The 26,791-nt window shown below is 36.9% G+C and overlaps 1 long non-coding RNA gene across 1 annotated transcript in view; it reads left to right on the top strand.

The window, feature by feature from the left end:
* Positions 1-26,542, top strand: part of LOC106005374 — a 35,738-nt gene extending 9,196 nt beyond the window's left edge. The window contains exons 2-3 of the long non-coding RNA XR_001178686.2: positions 24,095-24,173; positions 26,317-26,542. This is a non-coding gene — a long non-coding RNA (uncharacterized LOC106005374). The remainder of the gene's footprint in view (positions 1-24,094; positions 24,174-26,316) is intronic.
* The last annotated feature ends 249 nt before the right edge of the window (positions 26,543-26,791 follow it).

Below are 26,791 nucleotides of genomic sequence, written 5' to 3'. Positions count from 1 at the left end.
CCTGGCTAAAATCCTCCAGGAACTTCTAGTTCCTCTTCTGACCTAAACTTTTAAGCATGTCTTATAAGGTTCTACTTTACACTCTCCACTAACCACTTAACCTTTTTTATTCTAAGCACTAGATATAGGAAAGTTCTTTCCATGCATTTTTCACTCATATTCTCTTTATTTTCTCATTGGCCCATGCCCTTTTCTTCCTACTTCATTCGTTTAACTCTTGCTCATTTTCTAGATTTTATCGTAGGTATCATTTCCTTTAGACAGCATTTTTTCTTTTTCTTTTTTTCTTTAGGACTTTATTTATTAGGGAGTGAGAGAATAAGTGGAGGGGTTGGTGGAGAGGGGCAGAGGGAGAGGGAGAAGCTGAGCAGGGAGCCCCACTTGAGCCTCAGTTCCAGGACCCTGGGATCAAGACCTGAGTGGAAGGCAGATGCTTAACTGACTGAGCCACCTGGATGCCCCTAGAAAGCCTTTTCTCTTTTCACATCCCCACTTCAAGTCTGGATAGGTTCTATGGCACCCTGTATGTATGTCATCATGGCATTAATAAAAATGTATTTACTAGTGTATTTGTCTGTATCATGGAATAGACTATGAGTTCTGTAGGAGCAGTGACTAGCCCAGCATTGCACCCTAGGGTCTGGCACATTATATGGTAATAAATAGAGACTTAACACATGACTGAATAAATAAATCAATGAGTGGGTGACTTTTAACCGATTGAATGTATAGACTGAGTGAACGTTTGGGACCCAAAACCCTAATATGTGAGTTTGAGATTCGAATTGGCTGATGTTGCCAATCACTGGGGAAAGGAATCCAGAAAGCAGAGCCATTTTGGAAGTGAGATAGCTGAAGCATTTTTGTGGAGCTGTCTGGTGAGCTGCTGAATTTATAGGACTGGTTTCAGGAGAGGAAAGTGTGCTAGATACATTGATTGGAAGTCATTATCCTATGAGTATGAGATAGCCCAGGGAGAGGCTGTATAGTGGGAGAAAAGAGCAAATTGACAGATTACTTAGGAACATTGGCATTTATGAAGTGAGCAGAACAACAGAGAACCCACAAAGGCATCTGAGAGGAAGGTTGACAGGTTATGGGAAAGCACCCCACTTGCTGTCATGTAAGCAAAGGAAATGGAGAGATAATTGACAGTGTCAGATTAATTAGTTTTTTGTCATTTAACAAATTGAGTTCCTAGAAAGGATGTAATGTCAGGTGATATATGTCTACCTTGCTTCACTACAGGTTTCTTGGATGCAGAGATACTGTCTTATTTGTGCTTTTAATCCCAGAATTTAGCTCAGTATTTGACACCAGTAGAATTTGATAAACCAGTGTTAAAGGCATTGCTCTGGTTAAGTGATGGACTCAAAATGTATGATGACATTGGCATAAATAGCTGATTTCTCTTTATTCTATAAAATTTTTCTTCTAAATCATGCTTGGATTTCAAAGACATCTGGAAAATGGAATATAGTTAGGTATTTCCTATTGTATCATTTTAAAGTGGGTCAACCTTAGTGACTATTTTCAGTTCTAGCATCCCTGACTCCTCTGTGTTTTTTACTACCCAGTTTCTTTGCTTTTTTTGGTTTGTAGACATTACTAGTTCTGTGTCTTATTCTGAAGATTTAAAAAATCTGATAAAAATAGGTAAGTCATATTAAATGGTGTTGACTTAAAATGTTAAAAACTCCCAGAGATGCTTTCATCATAAAAGAAGACTTACTAGAATGCAGAGCTCACTTATCAGTAGGGTGGAAGTAGTGGTAGTGGAGATGGTAGTACAGGGGCTCTGTACTCTCAAATACAGAGCTTGCCCTAAAAGTCATGTGTGGAGAGACCCCTAGTTCTCAAATAACATCTGTTTTGAATCCTTACTCCTCACTTACTAGGTGGGTGCCTTTGAAAATATCCCAGACTTTCTGAGCTTTAAATTCCTCATCTGTAAAAGGATCATAAGAACTTCCCTGTGAATCTCTTGGGTTATCCAGAGGATCAAATGAGATTGACGATGTGCAGCTAGTTTGCACATGAAAGACTATTATTCTCTGCAAGCAGTACATGAAAGTGTCTAATACTGTTGCCTTGTGTTTTCCAGTCTTAGGTTTACACCCTTTTGTTTGTTCTTTGAATACTCCAGAGCCGCAAAAAAGTTTATTATGTTATAGTATAATTGTAACATTATATAATATAATGCAAAGTAATTATTTCGAAGTAGAAATACTGCAGAGTAACATAGGTATTTAGAGGTAGTTGTACTATAGGTATGCAAATGCTTTAAGCCTCCTCTCTACTTTAAAAAAAAAAAAACAAAAACAAGTAAACCAATAGCCTAGGACACAAAGCAGTCTTCCCAGTTTATTCTTCCTGGAGACACCCAAACTCTTCAGAGAGCTGATTGGTGTTCATACTTCCCACACAGCTGCAGTTGAACCTGTGCAGTTACCTCCAGGGGATTGTTTTGGCTCTAGTGTGCTGGATAATTGCCTATTTGGACAACTTTGCCTTGGATAATTTCCCTTTGTTCAATCACGGGACTCATAAATCCATGCACAGGGGGACATATTTCAGAAAATAATATTTGGCCATAGATAGTTGCAATTTCAAGACCCTTTCAAAGGGTGATAATGACATATTTTTACTGGACAATGTAAGGTTTCAAACTTTGAAGATAAATTCTGGGATCCAGATCATTTATGCACCAGTATAGAAAATGCATTGCTTATCCATCAACCTGTTTCAAAATGTTAAGGTCATGAATAAGAATGTTCCACAGCCCATAAAATACTTTTCTTGGAGTATAACTTAAGCAGGGGGAATATTATTAAGTATGTAGGAGTTCTACTTTAGTATTCAACTGAGATATAAAATGAGAAAGAAAAAGACCCACTTCTTTCGAAGTATGTTTTCCTTACAATATTAAATGCTTAGAAAAGAAAATGCACACAAAGTTTTTTTTTTATCCTTTCGTCTCTGAATTTATTTTGATTTCATCATGGAAATTTGGATGAATGGCTTGAGTGGTTATCTCATTTATAAAATCTGTTGGACATAGTTATGGTTATGTTTTCCAGAAACTACTATGTGCTAAATATGGGTCAGGAGCATTTAGAAAGGAGGATACAGCTGTATACTATTCCTATGAAAAAAGAAACAATGTCAGGAGTCATCAGAGAGATTTAGAGATGCTTTCTGCAGGATTTCCAAATTTCAACAAAATTGTTTTACCCTGAATAATGGTAGGTTTAGTCTTAGCCAAAATGCAACTGGGCAATCTGTTACTTCCCATATGGAAAGCAACTGTTCAAGTAAATTATATAATTGTACATTACAACTTTGCTTCTGTCATACATTATGAATTCAATTCTATCCCAAACTGTGACCATTGCATGATTGAGCCAAGTTTAGTGTTGCTGTAACCAGCCTTTCTTGTCGTAGTTGCATCCAGTGGAAAAAAAAAAAAGGTGAATACTCTTTATTTCTCTTAACTTGGCTTCTTCTTGGCATCCACTGGACCTGTCAGTGGATGTCACTTTTATCCTGATTTTGGGAATCAACCAAGAAGATTTTCTAGAGTAGCCTGTTGTGAAATGAAGAACCTAATAGGAAAAGGTAATTGTTCTTTTGGATTAATTTTTATTTTCTTCTGAATGATATTGTTGGTATTAAAATTTATAGAGCATTTATAAAACCTAAAAATTATTACATGGACCTTTTTATTTTCTCACAATGGTGTTCTGTCATGAGAGAGCTGAGCTCATCGTCTCACTGGGCTGGTGCTCGTGAGGCATTGTACAACGTTCTCTGTTTTGTTATGTTGGCAAAGGAAATTACACCAGTGCCATGATTGTCAGAATGATGCAGCACCTCTGAGGAAAGGGATTACTGCCTTATTAAAGATAGGTTTGGGTGAGCTATGCCAAATGTTGAGTGGGATTTACCGTACAAACACAATGTGAAATTTCTGTGTATTTTGGTTGTGAGAAAACAAGTGTTGGTAAGAAAAGAACAGAAATGCAAGTGGGAAAATAATCATCTTTTTCTGGGTTCTTTCATGAAGCAAAGGGTTGAAATCTAAAAGCAACAGAGACTTCTAAAAAAATAACAGATTTTACTGTCAAGAAAACATTAACTTAAGTGAGGCAAGTAAGTAATATTATTCATGCTTTATAGTAAATTGAATAGCAGAGACATGATACTCCTATGATGTGTCAGACTCTTTACCAGTGGTTTTGTTTCCTTTTACTTGGTTTGTGAGGATGTGTTATGAATGTACAATTATATTCATCCTCTCTAAAATTCCAGTGTTTAACATTCCAGGACCTCTCAGATTAAAATGATACCTTTCAGATTATAGGCCATCATATTAAAATATAAGCCTTAAAAATATATTAACCATTGCATAAGTGATATGTAGCTTAATTCTTTTTTTATGTGACTTACTATTTTTTTTTTTTAGAATATACAGTGTCCCTTGTTTGGAGTTGTCAGATTATTTGCCTTATAGCAGATTTATGAAGTAAGCTCATTAACATACTCTGCCTACCTTTAAAACTGGTAATGTAAAAGAAGAAAAAACTTACTGTTTTTTTATTGAACAGTGTGTTATGTTTCTACAGATGTCAGCATTGGGCTATGCAAACAGCTTAATACTTGAGAAACCCTGAAAATTATTACTTTTTGTTATTATTAATCCATAATTGTCTTCCTATATCATGTGTTACTTATCTTTATCATTGTAGAGCCTTAGAGAATTAAAGAGAAGTAACAAAAGATAATTTAAATTATAGCAATAAATAAGGGTAACTTTGTCCTGCTTAAAAGCTTAACAATAATGAATTATGAGAATTTCAAAGTAAAGCTACTATTCAATTTTTAATTAGGCAAGTTTATTCATCTTTTATATTTGGGGCCATCACTGACCATAATTCATTAAGATACCATTATAAATTAACCTCTAGTGAGTAATTGAAACATAAATTATCATCTGATAAATAATGGTTTATAAGGTGGCAGTTTAATGCATTGGTTTAATGGACCAATAAAGGTACTACAAAGTGATACAGAATTGTTTGGTGACTTTTGGAATAGTAGTACCTCAGGGAAGTAGATAGATGAGTGTGCATAAAAGTCATTTAAGCATACTCAAAGACATTTCAACATCATATTTTATTATTTATTTATTTATTTTTAGAGATTTTATTTGTTTATTTGACAGACAGAGATCACAGGTAGGCAGAGAGACAGAGAGAGAGGAAGGGAAGCAGGCTCCCCGCTGAGCAGAGAGCCTGATGCGGGGCTCCATCCCAGGACCCTGGGATCACGACCTGAGTTGAAGGCAGAGGCTTTAACCCACTGAGCCACCCAGGTGCCCCTTGACATCATATTTTAAATTGGGAAGCCAGAACTAGATTTGTTAAATGCTAATCAAAGTGAGAAATGAAATGTATTCTTGAATGCTTTCCTGAGAAACCAGCATTCGGAAAATTAGCAGTGCGTCCCTTAGTTAAACTGTATCTTTGGTCTCAACTTGTGCTCTTCCTTCTCCATCTTTTATTTCTTTGAGCCATTTCTTCCAATTGCCTGTATGTTAAGACGTGAACAAGAAAATACTCTTAATATATTTGAAAATTGTTGCTTTTATTTCATTAATCTTTATAGCTCATAGAAATATATTTTCAGATTGCTTGTTTTAAAGAAGTAAGCAAGTTCAAATGATGATATCTTTCTAGTGCACAAAGTCGGTAATAAAGAAGTTAGTAAAGTTTAAGTCGATTCTTCCTATTAGGAAGACTGAGAAACTTGTGCAGAAAGGAAGTTCAGCTTTAATTTTTCTTTTACTAATAAGCAAAGCAAACAACTGTTTCCAGTTTCTTTTACCTCCCTCACTGTTAACATGGTAGTTTGGTACCTTGCTTTATATTTGGAAGTATTTGCTTTCTCTGTGTTTATGACGGAACAGAATTGTACGAAAATCTACCACTAGTGGTAATGGTAGTTTTGGGGAACATAAAGAGTTTTCTAGTGGATAGAAAGACGTAAAATGAGCTCCAATAATGATATTAGTTTCTCCTCTGATTGAAGGGATTTCCTTAATTTTGAGGGAATAGGAAAAGAGTTAAACATAAAAAAAAAAGGAGAATGCATTTTATTATTTTTGAGTTAAATGTTAGTCGAAAGCTTTTTCCCCTTGAATAATGTAAAGGAGAAGTCACATGAGATTAGCACAAATGTGAGACAATTAAGGTAATAAATTAGAATTTTCAGAAGCTCTGACTGATTACTGATTGTAGGATTTATTTTGAAGACCTTTTGGTAACCTCAGCTGTAATGTTTGCTTCCACAGAAGTCTCAGTGAGTTGGGGGAGGAGCATATGGTCCCTTTATGTCACAGCCTGCATTTAAAACTGATTTCCAACTTGGGGCTGACACTTTTGTTCCAAACCTGATCTTTTTGGCTTCAGAGCTTGTGTTCTGATGGCCAATTTGGACTTTCAAGCAAAGAAACTAATTTAAAAGTCTTTTGGACAACAAATGACTTTTAAAAAATAACATTTTAATGATTTAAATGGAAGCAACCAGAAGAAGTTGTATTAAATTTCTCTTAAAGTATACATGTTTAGCGATTAAGAGGAAAAAGTGGCTGAAAAAATGCTGTCTGTTATTTTTCTTCAAAACCCCAAATAGTTGAACAATTGAGTAGCTCAAAAGACTTGAATTGGGATATCTTTGTGGAAAATATTTTTGGCAATGAAAGTACTGCTAATAAAACAATGAGAGATAATAAACTTTAACAGTGAGTTTTTAATCTGTATGGTTTCTAAAGATCAATCTCAGTGGTAGAAGTATTTTATTGGAGATCTTTTAGAAGAAGGTCAACCTTATTCAGGAATTTCAGGAATAGAAAAAAAATTAGATATTTAGGGAAAAATGGTTGTGAATTAAGGTTTTCCTTGATGGCACTTGCTGTTGTTATGCTTTCCTCAGCTTTTAATACCAAATTATTTCTAAGTGTCTGGATTTTCTTAGCTACCACAGATTTTGCATATGACTAGGAGAGGGAGAAAAGACTAGATTTTTAAAAATGTGGGCTTGATTTGGATGGTGAAAAGTTTTTTTGAAGAAGGATGTGTCTGATGGGGAAAGAAATCTAGAATAGTAGAAAATTTAAGTTATTAGATAGGCAGAAGTATGGTAGGTATTTGGGTTTGAGAAGATTAGGTAAATAATATCTTCCATTTCTTTTAATTTTTTTTTTAAAGATTTTATTTGTTTATTTGACACAGAGAGAGAGGGAGAGAGAGAGATCACAAGTAGGCAGAGAGGCAGGCACAGAGAGAGGGGGAAGCAGGCTCCCTGCTGAGCAGAGAGCCTGATGCAGCTTGTGATCTCAGGACACTGAGACTATGCCCTGAGCGGAAGGTAGAGGCTTAACCCACTGAGCCACCCAGGCGCCCTTTTTTAATGTTTTGAATGAACTGAGAAATGATATAGGAAGGATGGCAGATCAAAGCACCACCTTTATTTTTCATGAAGCTGATGTTGGTGGTTGTGGTTTAGCTGTAGGGACAATGAACTTCCTCAAAACGGACTCCAGAGCTAGGCAGTCTTCCCTTCCCAGGTCCAAAAAGCACAGGACTAGGCAGGCTGCCCCACAGGGTCACAGCTGCCCTATACAACCTTCAGCCTGTGGAAGCAAACTGAATGTTTGCTTGTTGCAGTCAGATTATTTCAAAGAGAAAAGGAAGGGGAAAGGGTTGAACATGACATTGTATTTTTAAAAAATTTGCAATCAGTAAATCTGTGTGCCTCTCTTGGGGAGGAGGGAGTAAAGTTTTGGCAAGAGCCCAAGAATGTTACTTTAATGGGGCTCCCTTCACATTGGAAGGAAACCTCAAGAGCAAGAAAGGAGTTACTTTTTGAAATTCTTAATCTTTTAACCTAGTGGTTCTAAACCGGGATTATCTTCCCCTAGGGAAGTTTTTGTTGTAACAATGATTATGGAATACTGATGGTATGTAGTGGGGTGGTCAGGGGTGGGGGGCAAGGATGCTAAATATGCAGCGATGCACTGAACAGTCCTTTATAATGAAGAATTTTCCTAAAAATGTCCCCTAGAGACACTCTGAACTGAATTTACTGGGTTGTGTCTGCTTCATGGGAGTAGTGATGAGTACTGTGTCAGGAGCATTCCTGCTACATTTTACTGAGACGGGTCCCTCAGTGCAACTCATTGCTTCTTTTGGATCCCTTTTGAGCTATTGATGGCAACATAGGTTTTGTTCTTTGCAGGCTCTGAAATGGGTCAGAATTGCACATTATTGAGAGATGGGGTCTGCGGCCTGGGCGGAACCCAGGGCATGTAGGTCACCAGCACCTGGGGCAGGTTCTTGTCCAGGACTCTGGTGGCTGCAGGGCATCCTGGGTTTTACCACTTGTTTTGGGACAGCATGTGCAGGCCTGGGAAGAGGGCATGGTTTCTGAGCTGGTTTTGCATTTTGGGAGAGCTACAAGAGCTAGGAGGCCTCCGGCTTCTCCTCAGTCCATGCTGGAGGAAGTGGCCGGTGACCTCCAGAGCCACATAGTCACGAGGCAAACAGAGGCCCAGAGAGAGGGGCACCTTGACTGGATCATGGTTGATACATTCAGCTATACATCCCCTCAACCACCCCTCACCAAAATGGCTAGGAGGAGGAACACCTAACAGAGGAAAAATTCAGAGCCTGTGAACTCTGTCACAGAACTACTAGATATGGACATAAACTATATGCCGCAAATGGAATTCAGGGTAAAAATTGTCCAGGTAATGGTTAGGTTGGAGACAACCATTAGTGGCAACATAGAATCTCTAGGGGCGGAAGTGAGAGCTGATCTGGAAGAACTAAAAAATGCATTTATGAGATTCAATCTAATCTAAATACTCTAACAGGTAGGGTAACTGAGACAGAAGATCAAATTAGTGATCTAGAAGACAAACTGATAGGAAAGCAGGATAAGGAGGAGGCCTGGAACAAAGAAGATAGAAGCATGAAAACAGAATTAGGGAAATAAATGAGGTCATGAAACGTTCCAGTGTCAGAATTACTGGGATCCCTGAGCAGGTGGAGAAAGAGAAAAGACTAGAAGATATAGTTTAACAAATACTGGAGGAAAATTTCCCTAATCTGGAGAATGGAACAAGTGTTCGTGTCCTAGAGGCAGAAAGGATACCCCCAAGATCAAGGATTCTAGAAAGATATCCAGATACTTAATTGGGAAATTCATGAATCATAATTTCAGACAAGATGTCTTAGGGGCAGCTAGGGCAAAGAGTTTCCTTATGTACAGAGGAAGGACCATCAGGATACGTCAGACCTGTCCACAGAAATCTGGAAAGCCAGAAAGGGCTGGCAAGACATATTTAGGGAACTAAATGAGAAGAACATGCAGCCAAGAGTACTTTATCCAGCTAGGCTGACATTCAGAATGGATGGAGAGATAAAAAGCTTCCAAGACTGGCAAAGTCTAAAAGATTATGTGACCACCAAGCCAGTACTACAAGAAACATTCATGGGGATTCTATAAAAGAAGAAAGAACCCTATCATATGATCTCCCTGATATGAGGAAGTGGTGATGCAACATGGGGGCTTAAGTGGGTACGAGAAGAATAAATGAAAGAAGATGGGATTGGGAGGGAGACAAACCATAAGTGACTCTTAATCTCACAAAACAAACTGAGGGTTGCTGGGGGGAGGGGGTTTGGGAGAAGGGGGTGGGATTATGGACATTGGGGAGGGTATGTGCTTTGGTGAGTGCTGTGAAGTGTGTAAACCTGGTGATTCACAGACCTGTACCCATGGGGATAAAAATATATGTTTATAAAAAATAAAAAAATTATTAAAAAAAAAAGAAGAAAGAACCCAGGAGTGACACAGAACAGAAAGTTACAGAGACAATGTATAGAAACAAGGACTTCACAGGCAACATGATGTCAATAAAAACTTATCTTTCAATAATCACTCTTGACATGAATGGCATAATGCTCCCATAAAAAGGCATATGGTTGCAGACTGGATAAAATGACAGGGCCCGTCCATATGCTCTCTATAAGAGACACATTTTGAGCCTAGAGATACATCCAGACTGAAAGTGAAGTGATGGAGAAGCATCTTCCATGCCAGTGGGCCTCAGAAGAAAGCTGGGGTAGCAATTCTCATATCAGATAAATTAGATTTTAAGCTAAAGACTTAGAGATACAGATGGACACTACATCATCCTTAAAGGGTCTATCCACCAAGAAGATCTAACAATTGTAAATATTTATGCCCCCAACATGGGAGCAGCCAACTACCTTAAACCAACTTTTAATAAAATAAAGAGTCATATTAATATGAATACACTAATTGTAGGGGATCTGAGCATGCCATTCTAAGTAGTAGACAGATCATCTAAGCAGAAAATCTACAAAGAAACAAGAACTTTGAATGACACATTTGATTAGATGGACCTCATAGATATATTATAGAACATTCTATCTTAAAACAACAGAATACTCATTCTTCTCAAGCACACATGGAGCTTTCTCCAGAATAGACCACATACTGGGTCACAAATCAGGGCTCAACTGATACTAAAAGATTGAGATTATTACCTGTGTATTCTCAGACCACAATGCTTTGAAACTGGAACTCAACCACAAGAAAAAGTTTGGAAGGAATCCAAACACTTGGAAGCTAAAGACCATCCTTTTCAAGAATGTTTGGATCAACATAAACTTTCAAGACTGAAAAAGAAGAAATTGACAACCCAAATAGACCAATGTCTAGTAACAAGATTGAAGCAGTGATCAAAAACCTCTCAAAAAACAAGAGTCCAGGATCTGACAGATTTCCTGGGAGAATTCTTAAACATTCAAAGAATAAATAATACTTATTCTCCTGAAGCTGTTTCAAAAAATAGAAATAGAGGGAAAACTTCTATACTCTTTCTATGAAGCCAGCATTACCTTGATCCCCAAACCAGGCAAAGACCCCATCAAAAAGAATTTCAGAATATGGATGCTAAGATACTCAACAAGATCCTAGCTGATAGGATTCAACAGTGTATTAAAAAGATTATCTACCATGACCAGGTGGGATTTATCCCTGGGACGCAAGGATGGTTCAACATTTGCAAATCAATCAATATGATAGAACTAATCAATAAGAGAGAAGAACCACGTGGTCCTCTCAATTGATGCAGAAGAAGAATTTGACCAAGATAAAACATTCGTTCCTGATTAAAACTCGTCAAAGTATAGGCATAGAGGGAACATTCCTCAAACTCATAAAATCTATCTATGAAAAACCCACAGCGAATATCATTCTGAATGGGAAAAAACTGACAGCCTTTCCACTGAGATCAGGAACACAAGGATTCCCACTCTCGTCACTATTGTTCAACATAATACTAGAAGTCCTACCGACAGCAAACAAAAATAAAAGGTACTCAAATTGGCAATGAAGAAGTCAAACTCTCTCTCTTTGCAGATGACATGACACTTTATATGGAAAACCCAAAAGACTCTACCCCCCAAACTACTAGAACACATATAGCAATTCAATAATGTGGCAGGATACAAAGTCAATGCACAGAAATCAGTTGCTTTCTTATACACTAGCAATGAAAATAGAGAAAGGGAAATTAGAGAATTGATTCCATTTACTATAGCACCAGGAACCATAAGGCACCTTGGAATAAACCTAACCAAGGAGCTAAAGGGTTTATACTTGAGGAACTACAGAACACTTATGGAAGAAATTGAAGACACAAAAAGATGGAAAAACATTCCATGCTCATGGATTGGAAGAATAAACGTTGTTAAAATGTCTGTAGTGCCCAGAGTAATCTATACTTTCAGTGCCATCCTGATCAAAATTCCACTGCCATTCTTCAGAATGCTGAAACAAACAATTCTAAAATTTGTATGGGACCGGAAAAGACCCTGAATTGCTAAGGAAATGTTGAAAAAGAAAAACAAAACTGGGGGCATCATGTTGCCTGATTTCAAGCTTTACTATAAAGCTGTGATCACCAAGACAGCATGGTACTGGCACAAAAACAGACACATAGACCAATGGAACAGAGTAGAGAGTCCAGATATGGACCCTCAACTCTATGGTCAATTGCCTTTGACAAAGCAGGAAAAAATATCCAGTGGAAAAAAGACAGTCTCTTCAATAAATGATGCTGGGAAAATTAGACAGCTATGTATAGAAGAATGAAACTTGATCATTCCTTCACACCATACAAACAGATAAACTTGAAATGGATGAAAGACCTCACCATGAGGCAGGAATCTATCAAAATCCTAGAGGAGAACATAGGCAGTAACCTCTTTGACATCGGCCATGGCAGCTTCTTTCAAGACATGTCTCTAAAGGCAAAGGAAACAAAAGCGAAAATGAACTTTTGGGACTTCATCAAGATCAAAAGCTTCTGCACAGCAAAGGAAACAGTCAACAAAACAAAGAGGCAACCCAGGGAATGGGAGAATCTTTGCAAATGCCACTACAAAGGGCTGTAAGATCTATAAAGGATCTATAAAGGACTCCACCAACTCAACACACACAAGATGGATAATCACATGAAAAAATGGGCAGAGGGCGCCTGGGTGGCTCAGTGGGTAAAGCCGCTGCCTTCGGCTCAGGTCATGATCTCAGGGTCCTGGGATCAAGTCCCGCATCAGGCTCTCTGCTCAGCAGGAGCCTGCTTTCTCCTCTCTCTCTCTCTGCCTGCCTCTCTGCCTACTTGTGATCTCTCTCTGTCAAATAAATAAATAAAATCTTTAAAAAAAAATGGACAGAAAACATGAACAAACACTTCTCCAAAGAAGACATACAAATGGCCAACAGACACATGAAAAAATGTTCATCATCATTAGCCATCAGGGAGATTCAAATAAAAACCACATTGAGATACCACCTTACACCAGACAGAATGGCCAAAATCAACAGGGCAGGAAACAACACGTGTTGGAGAGGATGTGGAGAAAGGGGAACCTTCTTATACTGTTGGTGGGAATGCAAGTCATTGCAGACACTTTAGAAAACAGTGTGGAGATTCCACAAAAAATTGAAAATAAAGCTACCCTATGACCCCGCAATTGCACTACTGGGTATTTACTCCAAAGATACAGATGTAGTGAAAAGAGGGGCCATGTGCACCCCAATGTTCCTAGCAGCAACATCCATAATCTCCAAACTATGGAAAGAGCCAAGATGCCTTTCAACAGAAGAATGGATAAAGATGTGGTCCATATATACAATGGAATATTATCAGCCATTAGAAAGGATGAATACCCAACTTTTGTATCAACATGGACAGGACTGGAATAGATTATGTTGAGTGAAGTAAGTTAAGCAGAGAGAGTCAATTATCATATGGTTTCACTTACTTGTAGAGCATAAGGAATAACATGGAGGACACTAGGAGAAGGAAGGAAAAGCAAATTGGGGGAAATTGGAGAGATGAAGCACGAGAGACTGCGGATTCTGAGAAACAAACAGCATTTTGGAAGGGGGTGTGGAGGGATGGGTGAACCTGGTGGTGGGTATTGTGAAGGGCATCTGTGGCATGGAACATAGGTGTGGTGCATAAACAATGAATCTTGGAGCACTGAAAAAAATACAATTAAGATGTTAAAAAATAAAATAAAATAAAATAGCAGAAAAAACCTATAAAATAAAATAAAATAGCACATTATTTAAGTGGACTCTAAAATTCCTCTGTACACAAGATAGAAACTTGACACCCATTTTGCATAAAAATCATGATGCCCATATTGTCCAACAAAGCTTAGAAGTAATAAAATGAAATCAAATTATAAACTAAAATGAAACTAGATTAGATTGTACCTAAAATGAAATGTAAAAATAAATGCCCAGAATTTGAATAAGAACATTTTCCCATTATAAATTTCTTGGGGAAAAAAATGGATGTTCAAATATTCATCTCTTTTCAAGTGAAGTGTCCAGGGGAATTAAGGTTAAATATGAAATTCTTTTTAAACTTTGAATTAAAATTCTAAGAACTGATGTTTTGAATTGACCTCAAATTTTTATGCTTAGTTTTAGCTAGAGGATTCTTGATGTCTTGAGTTGAGTTGTTTTTCTTTCCACAGTTACAGCCTATACTGTTTTTCATTGGCATTGATGAAGTTTCTTTAAGGTCCCAGAGGTTTTATTGATTCAGAATCAAATCTCTGATAAACTTGATTTTTAAAAAAAATTCTCTAGGGCTAACAGACCATCTAACATTATCACATTACCGATTCCTTACTCAAGTGGGTCTTAAGTCCTGAAAACAGCTATCCCAGGCCAACTTATTTTTTCTAAAACCTTATACTTAGTGTTTTTGAAGGTCCATGCCAGAAACTCAAGGGTATCTTCATTAGCCATTACTTCAGATAATCTAAGGGGAATTTAATAAGATTGTGGGCATTGAGAAGACACAGGTTATAGTGTACATTGGAAAGGCAATAATTGGGGCTTGTAATTGGAAGGCTGTTACTACCCCTAGATCTAAAGGGGGAAATGAGAGATTATTGGAACCCTGAAAGGAAGAAAATTGTGGGAGAGGATATTCGACCATAGCAGTGAGAGAACCTGGGGAGTATATAGTCCAGTGTCACTCTCTTTCCTTTCTCCAGTCTCTTGCTGTTGCTTCCAAATGACTGAACTTTCCAGAAGCCAGAGGCCACAGGAGCCCATTAATGGAGGCACAACGTGAAGATACCTGGTGTTGTAATTGAAAAACAAAAGAGTGAAAGGAAGAAAGAGAAAATCTTGTTTCACTTTCATCTGGATGCCAGTGGAGCCAGACATCCAGCATCTGTAACTAATGGGTTTAAACTTGATTGAAAGAAATCCCTTATCAAGAGATTAATTTTGGCAACATGAATTAACTATATCTGGAGGAAGGAAATGCCTATGAATAATTTCTCATCCTCAGAAAGTGGTTATAGAGACTTTTTTTTTGTTTGTTTTCTTGCTAAGTTTAAACATTGCAATATTGGCAACCCTAATTTTAATTACCAAGTCTCACCTGAGGTATTTTTACCCCACCTTAGTGAAAACCCGTTAATATACTATCAAAACCTTTTTGTTTCCATATCCCCTTTGAGCCCCATGTTCCTGATGGTGAATCTTGTGCAGTCTCTGTACACTGAAAGAGCTTCTAGGGTGCCTGAAAGGGGGTATTTTCAGTGTTGTGGAATTGTTTAGGGCTGTGAACTGTGTCTTCTAGGAGGGGGTCTACTAGTAGGCATATGTTGGTGTTGGTCAGGTATCTGGGACAGGTGCTTGCTTTTATTTTTATTTTTTATTTTTTAAAGAGTATTTGAGAGAGAGTGCACATGTAAGATGGGGGATAGAAGAGAGGGAGAAGCAGACTCCCTGCTGAGCAGGTTGCCTGAAGCAGGGTCAATCCCAGGACCCTGAGATCATGACCTCAGTTGAAGGCAGAAGCCTAGTTGACTGAGCCACACAGGTGACCCCAGATACTTGCTTTTATAACAAGTTTCTAAGACTGTATAGCTAGAACTCACTGCTGTTTCAAATAGGAACGCTTGCAGTTAAGTGCAGCAAAAGTCCACCCAAGGGGGATATGGAAATTTCTAAGAAGTTTTTGTTTACTCTGGCATATTCAAGCCATACCTGTGTAGTTCAAAATCAAGCTGCAACATCCCATTCTCCTAGTCTCCACCGTTGGTGTATGGCCTCTTTGACTGAAGTCTCTCATCGCTTTAGTACTGGTTTGCTGAACAGCCATTTAGTATGGGTAAGGCACCATGGGCTGCAGCGGGAACCCATGTGGCAGCACATGGGTGCTGTTTCTCTCACAACAGTCATGGTAGTTAAAAGCCAATTGTATAGCTGATAGAAACTAATCCAGGTCAGTAGCCAAATATATGCTATTATATGTTACCAAGATCAAAATGTTCTTCCACTTACTAAAACCCCTGGTCCTACTAAAAGCTTATCTATCAATTACTAGACTTTATTTATTTAGAGCAGTTTTAGGTGAGTAGAAAGTACAGAGAGTTCCTGTATACCCCCTCATCATCCCATTCCTGTCCAATTTCCTCTTGTTTGACTCTTAATGTTTGAACAGCGGTAATGGTATCCACCCTTCTCTAAGAACCTGAATGCTATTAAAAGAACTAAATATCAGGTCTTTCACAGATTAATTGCTTATCTTGTTGGATGCTATTTTGGGATTCTCTAGGGAAACAACATACAAAGGTAATAAGGTCCTTTTTTGAAAGAGTTTACTTGATGGTCCAGAATTAGACTTTTTGATTTTGTGTCGGTGGTTTGGTGTTGGGAATCTGTAGTCTTAAGATAATGAAACCATTAATTCTATAAATTCAGGGCACTCAAAAATCTTAGAAATGAATCAAACTTAGAGTCCTTGTTGGTGCAATAGATTTGGGAGTTGTGTGTTGGGTGTGCTAGGGTGGCAGTGGTATGCAATGGGGTTAAAGTCATGACTGCAAAACCTTAGAGCATCTCAGATTCAAAGAGTATGTGATTTAAAGTCAGACAGAACATGCCTATTGCTTTGTTTTCAAGTTTAAGTGTCTGATAAGACTTTGCTGCTCTTCTGAAATCGTTTCCTAATGTACAAAATGGGATGATAATGCCTTCTGAATAGGGGGTTGTTGTAGGGAGTAAATGAGATCCATCTGTTTGTAGTGTCCGAGTGTATAACACATGGAAGCTAAGGTAGCATGGGTCCCAACCCAAGCTGACTGGGCTCTAGACATGCCCTTTGAGCTGATTCAGAAGGATTAAAAGAAGTTTATTCACAAAGACACCAAAAAGCCTCTTGGTAAACATCTTTTTGATTATTTGAATAAATGGAAATCCTAATTAAAAAATTATTTATTTATTTATTTATTTGACAGAGATTACAAGTAGGCAGAGAGACAGGCAGAGAGAGAGAGAGAGAAGGAAGCAGGCTCCCTGCTGAGCAGAGAGCCTGATGCAGGGCTCGATCCCAGGACCCTGAGACCATGACCTGAGCAGAAGGGAGAGACTTAACCCACTGTGCCACCCAGGTGCCCCTGGAAATCTTAATTTTTGAGTGGCATCTTCCAGTTTGGTTTTTCTTCTGGACCAGTATTTCATAACTACATAAAATAGAAAGTAGATAGAGAGGGATGACATAGATAGAAAAAGAGTAGCTTTATAGGAAACTGTGACACATAGATATTAGCGAGACTAAGATTCCATTTTCTTATAAACTAAGAGAGAAGTATTTTCTCACAATTTATTACAGACAATTATGTATCATTAACACCATAAAGCAGAGCTTCCCAACATTTCTTATATCATGGTGAACATAGAAACTGTATTTTACAGCACCTGGGATACTGGAACAGATTCAGAGTCATTTCTGTGATGCTTGATGGAAAAATAAAGTAAGGTCAAGGGTAAGATTAGTATATGGAACTTATGCTGGGAGGTCCTGTACTTTTACTAGGTTCAAAACCATAATTTCGTTTCAAGCTATACAGTAGCCAACCAGGGTAGAGAATAAGATCAGTTACACAATTCACAGTATTCATGACATAAAAGTAGTTCAGGAGAGTTTATTTATTTTTTGGTAGTGAGATCAGAATAAAACATCTCCCGTGAGACTTCATAAAGAGGGCACTATGAGATAGGGTAAAAACTAGTGTCTTTGGCAGTGCATTTCATTCATTCATTCATTCATTCATTATTTTGGAGAGAGAGATTGAGTGTGTGTGTGAGTGCAAGGAAGGGCAAAGGGAGAGAGAATCATCAAGGTAACTCTGCACTGAGCATGGAGCTTGATATAGGGATCAGTTGAATGACTGATGATATGACACGACGACATGAGCTGAAACCAGGAGTCAGATGCTCAACCAGCAGAGCTATCCAGGTGCCCCTTTAGCATCATATTTATGATAAATATAGTGAGAAACTTTATGGGGGTTTAAATAAAATCCATCAGTGTAGCCTGACATTAATTCAAATCACTATTCAAGAAAATAAATTCTATGGTGTGTATGTGTATTGTAGAGTCTAATATAACACATTTGGATGCTCAGTTTTATGATCGCCTTGTTTAATTCAGGGGTAAGTTTTAGAAATTTAGAATTTAGAAATTTTAGGAAAGGGTATTTTTAAACCCTGGCTACAAATTAGAACCACTGCATGCTTTTGAAAAACACAGATGCTAAGCCCAACTCCTAAATTTCTGATTCCTTTAGTTTTAGGTAAAAGCTTGGCATAGTGAAGAATAACGGATTACTGACATTTTCTGCAGCCATTTCTCTGTAGATACCTTTTCTCTTTAGTGAGTTTGCTTTAGATATGACACAGCCATAAATTTCAAAATATATTTCCTGAAAAATGCCTCATTCATATCTATTTTATAATTTTATTCAAGTATAAAGCTTTAATAGTAAGCTGTCCTGCAGATGGGATTGTCAGTATAAAAAACTTCATCAGCACCTGTTAATGTCTCTTTTTGATTTTAGTCATCCTAGTGGCTATGAAGTGGTGTCTTAAAATTACTCAAAAAAACCCCCCTATGATTTTGACTTACATTTCCCTGTCTTTCCCCATGTCTATTCCCTGTGTCTATTTTTTTAAAATTTTTTATTTTTTATAAACATATATTTTTATCCCCAGGGATACAGGTCTGTGAATCACCAGGTTTACACACTTCACAGCACTCACCAAAGCACTTACCCTCCCCAATGTCCATAATCCCACCCCCTTCTCCCAAACCCCCTCCCCCCAGCAACCCTCAGTTTGTTTTGTGAGATTAAGAGTCACTTATGGTTTGTCTCCCTCCCAATCCTATCTTGTTTCATTGATTCTTCTCCTACCCACTTAAGCCCCCATGTTGCATCACCACTTCCTGTGTCTATTTTTTTGCCAGTACCATATTGTTTTGATTACTACTGCTTTGTAATATAACCTGAAATCTGGAATTGTGATGCCTCCAGCTTTGTTTTTCTTTTTCAACGTTGCTTTGGCTATTCTGGGTCTTTTGTGGTTTCATACAAATTTTAGGATTGTTTGTTCTAGCTCTGCAAAAACCGCTGTTGGTATCTTGATGAGGTGGTGTATAGATTGCATTGGCTAGTATAGACATTTTAATATTATTTGTTCTTCCAATCTATGAGCATGGAATACTTTTTCATTTTTTGTGTCTTCTTCAATTTTTTCAATCAGTATTTTATAGTTTGTAGAGAATAGATCTTTCACTTCTTTGGTTAGGTTTATTCCTAGATATTTTATTGTTTCTGGTGTAGTTGTAAATGGGATTTATTCCTTGATTTGTCTTTCTGCTGCTTCATTATTGGTGTAGAGAAATGCAATAGATTTCTGTATATTGATTTTTGTATCTTGTAACTTTACTGAATTTGTTTATCAGTTCCTGCAGTTTTTGGCAGAATCTTTTGGATTTTCTATACAGAGTATCATGTCATTTGCAAATAGTTAAAGTTTGACTTTTTCCTTGTCAATTTGAATGCCTTTCATTTCTTTTTGTTGTCTGATTATGAGGTTAGGACTTCCAGTAGTATGTTAAATAAAGTAGTGGGAGTGGACATTCCTGTCTTGTTCCTTACAATGAATGGAAAGTTCTCAGTTTTTTTCCATTAAGGATATTAGCTGTATGTTTTTCATGTATGTACTGTTATTATGTTCAGGTATATTCTCTCTAAACCCACTTTGTTGAGGGTTCTTACCATGAATGGATGTTGTACTTTGTCAAATACTTTTTCTGGGTCTATTGAAATGATCCAAATGGTTCTTCTTATCCTTTCTTTTATTAATGTGACGTGTCACATGATTGATTTGTGAGTATTGAATGCCCCTTGCAACCCAAGAATAAATCCCACTAGATTGTAGTGGATGATTTTTTGAATAAATTATTGGATTTGGTTTGCTGGTGTTTAATGGATGAGTTTAAATCTATGTTCATCAAAAATACTGGCCTGTAGTTCTATTTTTTAGTGGAGTCTTTATCTGGTTTTGGTATCAGGGTAATGCCGGCCTCATAGAATGAATCTGGAAGTTTTTGTTCCTTTTCTATTTTTTGGAATGGTTTTAGAAGAATAGAAGTTAACTCTTCTTTAAATATTTGGTAATGGAGACACTTTAAATATTTCAGGATACCTGGCTAGCTGAGTTGGTAGAGCATGCAACTCTTGATCTCAGGGCTGTGAGTTTGAGCCTTATGTCAGATATAGAGATTTATTAAAAAAATAAAATCTTAAAAGAAAATATTTGGTAGTATTCACCTGTGAAGCCATCTGGCCCTGGGCTTTGTTTGTTGGGAGTTTTTTGATTAGTGATTTAATTTCTTTGCTAGTTATTGGTCTGCTCAAGTTTTCTATTTCTTCCTTTTTCAGTTGTGGTAGTTTATGTTTCTAGGAAATTTATCTATTTCTTCCAGGTTGTCCAATTTGTTTGCATATAGTTTTTCATAATATTCTCTTATAAGTGTTTGTTTTTCTGTGGTATTGATTGTTATTTCTCCTATCTCATTTGTGGTTTTATTTATTTGGATTCTTTCTCTTTTTGTTAAGTCTAGTTAGAGATTTATCACTTTTATTAATTTTTTTAGAGAATCAGCTCATGGTTTCATTGATTTTTATTGTTTTTTTTAGTTCCCATGTTATTTATTTCTTCTCTGATTTTTATTATTTCTTTCCTTCTGCTGGCTTTAGGCTATGTTTGTTATAACATTTAATTGAGATCTGCCTGGCAGTAATGAACCAGCCACACAAATATCCATAGCATTTTATGTAGAAGAAATCACTAGTACAAAAGTGTAAGAAAGAACAGTTTGGTATATTTGAGGAACAGAAAGAAGGCCAGTGTGCCTGAAGTGTCCTCTGTGAAAGGGAGACTAGATGGAGATGAGGCCAGAGCTAGACAGGTCCAGATTATGTAGAACCTCATAGGCAGTCATGGTAAGGAATTGGATTTTATTCCAATTGCAAACAGTGAGAAAGGTTGAAGCAGGGAACCGATGTGGAGAGAGGGGAACCCTCCTACACTGTTGGTGGGAATGCAAGCTGGTGCAGCCACTCTGGAAAACAGCATGGAGGTTCCTCAAAATGTTGAAAATAGGACTTCCCTATGACCCAGCAATTGCACTACTGGGTATTTACCCTAAAGATACAAACGTAGTGATCCGAAGGGGAACGTGCACCCGAATGTTTATAGCAGCAATGTCCACAATAGCCAAACTATGGAAAGAACCTAGATGTCCATCAACAGATGAATGGATCAAGAAGATGTGGTATATATACACAATGGAATACTATGCAGCCATCAAAAGAAATGAAATCTTGCCATTTGCAACAACGTGGATGGAACTAGAGGGTATCATGCTTAGCGAAATAAGTCAAGTGGAGAAAGACAACTATCATACGATCTCCCTGATATGAGGAAGTGGAGATGCAACAGGGGGGATTTAGGAGGTAGGAGAAGAATAAATGAAAGAAGATGGGATTGGGAGGGAGACAAACCATAAGTGACTCTTAATCTCACAAAACAAACTGAGGGTTGCTGGGGGGAGGGGGGTTGGGGGAAAGGGGGTGGGGTTATGGACATTGGGGAGGGTATGTGCTTTGGTGAGTGCTGTGAAGTGTGTAAACCTGGCAATTCACATACCTGTACCCCGGGGGATAAAAATATATTATATGTTTATAAAAAAATAAAAATTACTAAAAAAAAAGATTATTCTGGATCTTGTGTGGAAGATAGATTGTAGGGAGTTAAGAGGGGAGGGCCAGTTGTATCTCATAGTAGCAGTCCATGTGAGAGAAGGTAGTGTCTGGACCATGGTGATGGTGTAGATAAAGATAAATGGATGCATTCAGGATATATCTGGTAATAAAGTCAACCTGCTAATGGCCTAGATGTCAGTTGAGAAAAGAGAGGAATCAAGAAAAGAATCTGAGGTTTTTGACAACTTGGTAGATGGCATGATAATAGATGGTAGATATCATTATTTCTTTGCATGGTTGGTGTCTTCATCAGGCTAAGAGCTTGCTGATATCGTTAAAAATATCTTATTCATTCTTGAATTTCAAGAACCTAGCAAATACTGAATTAGTGTGGACAAAAGTATCAGTGATAATACTAGGGGATAAATAAGAGAACATGAAAAGACATGTAACTTGGAACAATTAGAAAATGCTGCTTCTTCTTTTAAGATTATTTATTTATTTTAGAGAGAGATCGTTTGAGTGAGTGCAGGGGGAGGGGCAGAGGGAGACAAAGAATCCTCATTTGTGGAGCATAAGGAATAACACGGAGGACATAGGGAGTTGAAGAGAAGTGAGTTGGGGGAAATCGGAGGGGTAGACAAACCATGAGAGACTGTGGATCCTGAGAAACAAACTGAGGGTTTTGGAGGGGGGTTTGTGGGAGGTTGGGTGAATCTGGTGGTGATTATTAAGGAGGGTACATATTGCATGGAGCACTGGGTGTGGTGCATAAACAATGAATTCTGGAACATTGAAAAGAAATATAAAAAAAAAAGAAAAATAGAGTACTGATACAAGGTACCATGTGGATGAACTTTGAAAACACTCTGCTAAATAAAGTAAGCCAGACAAGGAAAAAAAAAAAAAAAAGAAAAGAAAGAATCCTCAAGCAGACTCCACTCTTTGGATGGAGCCCAATGCAGGCTTGATCCCAGGACGCAGAGATCGTGATCTGAGCCAAAATCATGAGTCGGCTACTTAACTGACGGAGTCTCCAGGCGCCCACAGAAAATGCTTCTAAGAAAGAACATTTGTATTGACTCATGAAGGAAAGCAGGGGTTGGGAAGAGGGTGGATTTGTAATTAAACAGAAAAATACTCTGTTATAGTGTCTAAACATAAATGAACCAGTTTGTCTTACAAAATCAAGTCCCTCGTTAATGCTCACTTAAGTCTGCTGTCTTGAAACAAAGGGTGACACTGGTCAAACTTCCTGTATCCCATGAGGCCAAATGAAGTGGTAGTATGTACCTACAGTCTTAATGTTTGGAATGAGCTTTGTTAAATCTGGGCAGCTTTTCTTTGATCAGAAAAGTGGTGATTGTTAGGACAAGTGCTTGATTTATTGTGTAGATTTATATACGTGTTCTTATTTCTATTTAAGTAATTTTTATCAACAGTGTTTACCTTAGATTGTATGTTTTTAAAAGCCAGATATGATGTTAGTTTTTTCTTAGAATACCTACCTAGTACAGTGTACCATGTGTATTTAGATGCTAAATAAATTTGGTTTTGTAGTGATATTTTCCTGTCTGTAGAGAGTCTGTTTTCTAATGTTGGATTGAGATAGCTTTCTCCCCACCCCAGATTTTTATTTATAAAAATTAAAAATCTATAGAACAATTGGAATGATAATGCAGTAGATGTACATAACACCACATTTAGATTTACCAATTTTTTATTTTTTGGAACATGTGTTTTATCTCTCTGTGATACACTCACATAATAAATGCATATGAAAGTAAGTTACAGACATTTAAACCCCAAATACTACAGCATGAGTCTTTAAGGTGTTAACAAAGACATTCTCTAAGTTTAAAACATTGTTAAACTGAAAAAATTGAACTTAAACTCAGTAAGAGTAGTTTAATATAGACTCTGTATTCAAATTTATTCAATTTTAACATTTTTTATGGCCTTTGATTTATTTATATTTTTAGATAAAAAAACCAGTCAATGACTATACACTGCATTCAAATGATAGATTTCTTTTATCGTGGTATGCATTGTGTCTTGAATCTATTGTGTATCTTGTTTGCTTTTATGGAGTTGTTTGCATTATTTAAAGGTAACATATTTTGACTCTTTCAGGAAAAGTGCATGACGTTTATTAACTATAAAATAAAATAGGTTGCTTTTCCAGCTGCTGCATAGCCCTGAAGGTTAACTATGAAAATGACTTTTCCAGTAACTGAGTGAGCTGAACTATTGCTTTTAAAAACTCTTTTCAGTGCTTCTTTTCCAGCCTTTGAACTTTTCACTAAGCATTAGTCATTTTTAATAAAAATACATTTTGTTTATAGGTCTTAATAGCATTTTGTCTTCATAAAAATATGGAAAACTTCACCAGATTCAATCCATTGCAGCTAAAAAAAAAAAAAGGTAAGTTTTGAAATGAAACACTAAACTACCTGCCCCCCAAGTTAATAAATTACATAATGATTAAATTCTCTCTGACTGACTTTGGAATTTTCTAATTTTAAAAACTGATGCCAGGGAAGAAATGTTGAAATACTATTAAAAACATCAGATTTACTGAAAAGCACACCAATTATGCTACTCTAAGTACCATGGTGACATTAACCAAACATTTTCTCTCTCAATATAGAAAATTTGGAGTTCTTTATTCTTTGCAGTGGCTTATTCTCATTCATTACTGCAGATAAAGCAGTATTATCCAATGTTACCTCCCCAAAGGCAACTTTTATTTTGATTATTTCATGGTCTCCAAATGTGTAGTTTATTGTTTATGGTTACAGTATGAATGAGAGATGGGAATTTTAGGTCACTAGTGGCTACAAAGTATTCATATCTTGATATTATTTATTAGTTTAGTAAAAAATTTTGACATCATTTGAGCCAAATTGGAAATGGTTATTAGCTCTTTTCTCTCTTCCTCACCTCCATTTTTTTTTTCTTTCCAAGTTTTCCAGTGATCTTTGAGGCTGTATATATATATTTTCAACATTTTTCTTACTGTTTTTTTTCCATAAAATATATTTTAAATGTATTTTCTGTGAGTCATATACTTAAAAAATACATATGTACGTATAAAAACGTACACAGTTGTAAATTTATCCTTGTCTTTCAGCTCATCTCCAGGCCATTTTACTGTTTGTATTCAAGGAAAATTTCCCTTCTCAGGTCTTTTAAGGTGTGTCACCCTCTTTTAGGCTTTCCTTCTCTTTCAGAATCATTTATGGAGTTATTATTGAAATTTATCTCAAGCTCTGTTGTGTTGATTGAAATTGCTCATATGTTGAAAAATCTTTGGCTAATGAAAACAATCCTATTCCATTTCTTCAGCTTAGTGGGCCTGGCTGTCCTTGAGGTCTCCAATTCTTGTCTTCACGCCACTTTAATCCTGTTCTGGTGTGATTATACTCTAGACTCTAGACCTCATCATTCATTATAAGTAGACTTCCATCTCCAAAATTTGTGGAATTGATATCTTGGTTATTGCCCATTCTACCAAGCCTGGGTTGTAGTCTCAATGAAACACTCAATTACTCAACCCCTTTAAAGCCTCTTTATTCAATTTCTTCTGCTCAGCATCTAATCCTGTGGAGTCATGCCTACACTTTCTTGAAAGCCATGTTTCTATCAGTCTGCAGACTTATCCATTAGGTTATCCTGACAGTAACTCAAATTTAGTGTGTCCAGATATAACTCATTATTAATTATCCCAAATGAGAATGGGAACTGTGTTTATTTTGTTTACAGCTTTGTTCTCCATGCCAGTATATACTGTGCATGAAATAAATTTTTGTTAGATGATGGAGCAAATGAGTTCTGTTTTCCTCAACTATCCTGGCAGCTTTCCCTAACATCCTTTTTCTTCTTGACATTATCATTTAAAAAAAAATAATTTAAAAAAATTTTAAATAAACATATAATGTATTGTTAGCCGCAGGGGTACATCTGTGAATCGCCAGGTTTACACACTTCACGGCACTCACCATAGCACATACCCTCCCTAATGTCAATGATCCTACCACCCTTTCCCTACTCCCTTCCCCGTGGCCACCCTCAGTTTGTTTTGTGACATTGAGAGTTGACATTATCACTTAACTGGCAGAGAGGCCGTCAAAATCTTTTGTGTTTCAGGGTCTTAGGTCCAGTTAAGAGGATGAAACTTAGAAATATGCTTCAAAAAAGGGAGGAGGTAGAAGACTGGCTTGTGTTGAGATGGATAGGATAGTTCTCTAATCCTGGACAGATATGGGTTATTTGGGGGAATTTCCTCAAGGTTGGGAAAGGGGACAGTATTTTGGGAAGTGTTCTTCATGAGGCAGATATGTGTGTCCATTCTCATGCCAACCCTAAAGAGATGGAAGGGGTGTGTGTGTATGTGTGTGATTGAACATAGGAATCTTGGCTTTTAGCTTTTTTTCTCTCTACGGTCTTGTAGCTGCAGTAGTGAATTACCACCAATATGGCACAGAAACACATTTTGATGATGGAATATATGCAGTTTTATATTATAATTTCATTAGGTAAAAATAATTTTCATTTTTTCCCACAGGTTTTATGATGAAAATCAATGAAAATTCAATTGAGGAGATACTCTATAATTTTGAATAATTCCTCTATTAATGTGCATATAGGTTACTTCCATCTTTTCCTATTTTAAAATTAAACTGTAATGAATGTCTTAATATATAATGTTTTTCTTCTTATGGCTTATTTTTCAGTACTTATATAACCATATGTCCCTAAAAAAAACCATGATTAATAATTGCACCAAAAAGAATAAAATATCTAGGAATAAACTTAACCAAAGAGGTGAAAGACCTATACTCTGGAAAAGTTATAAAACACTGATGGAAGAAATTGAAGATGACACAAATAAATGGAAAGATAGTCCATGCTCATAGGTTGGAAGAATTGATATTGTTAAGGTCTCCATACTATCCAAAGCAGTCTACAGATTCAGTGCAATCCCTATGAAAATATCAACAACATTTTGCACAACAGTAGAATAAATAATACTAAAATTT

The sequence above is a fragment of the Mustela putorius genome, unplaced genomic scaffold, assembly GCF_011764305.1.
Source record: "Mustela putorius furo isolate JIRA1106 unplaced genomic scaffold, ASM1176430v1.1 tig00003866_pilon_pilon_pilon, whole genome shotgun sequence".
In the NCBI taxonomy this organism is placed as follows: Eukaryota; Metazoa; Chordata; class Mammalia; order Carnivora; family Mustelidae; genus Mustela; species Mustela putorius.
Note: the sequence above shows the minus strand (reverse complement) of the source record. Positions and strands in the feature narration are given on the sequence as shown.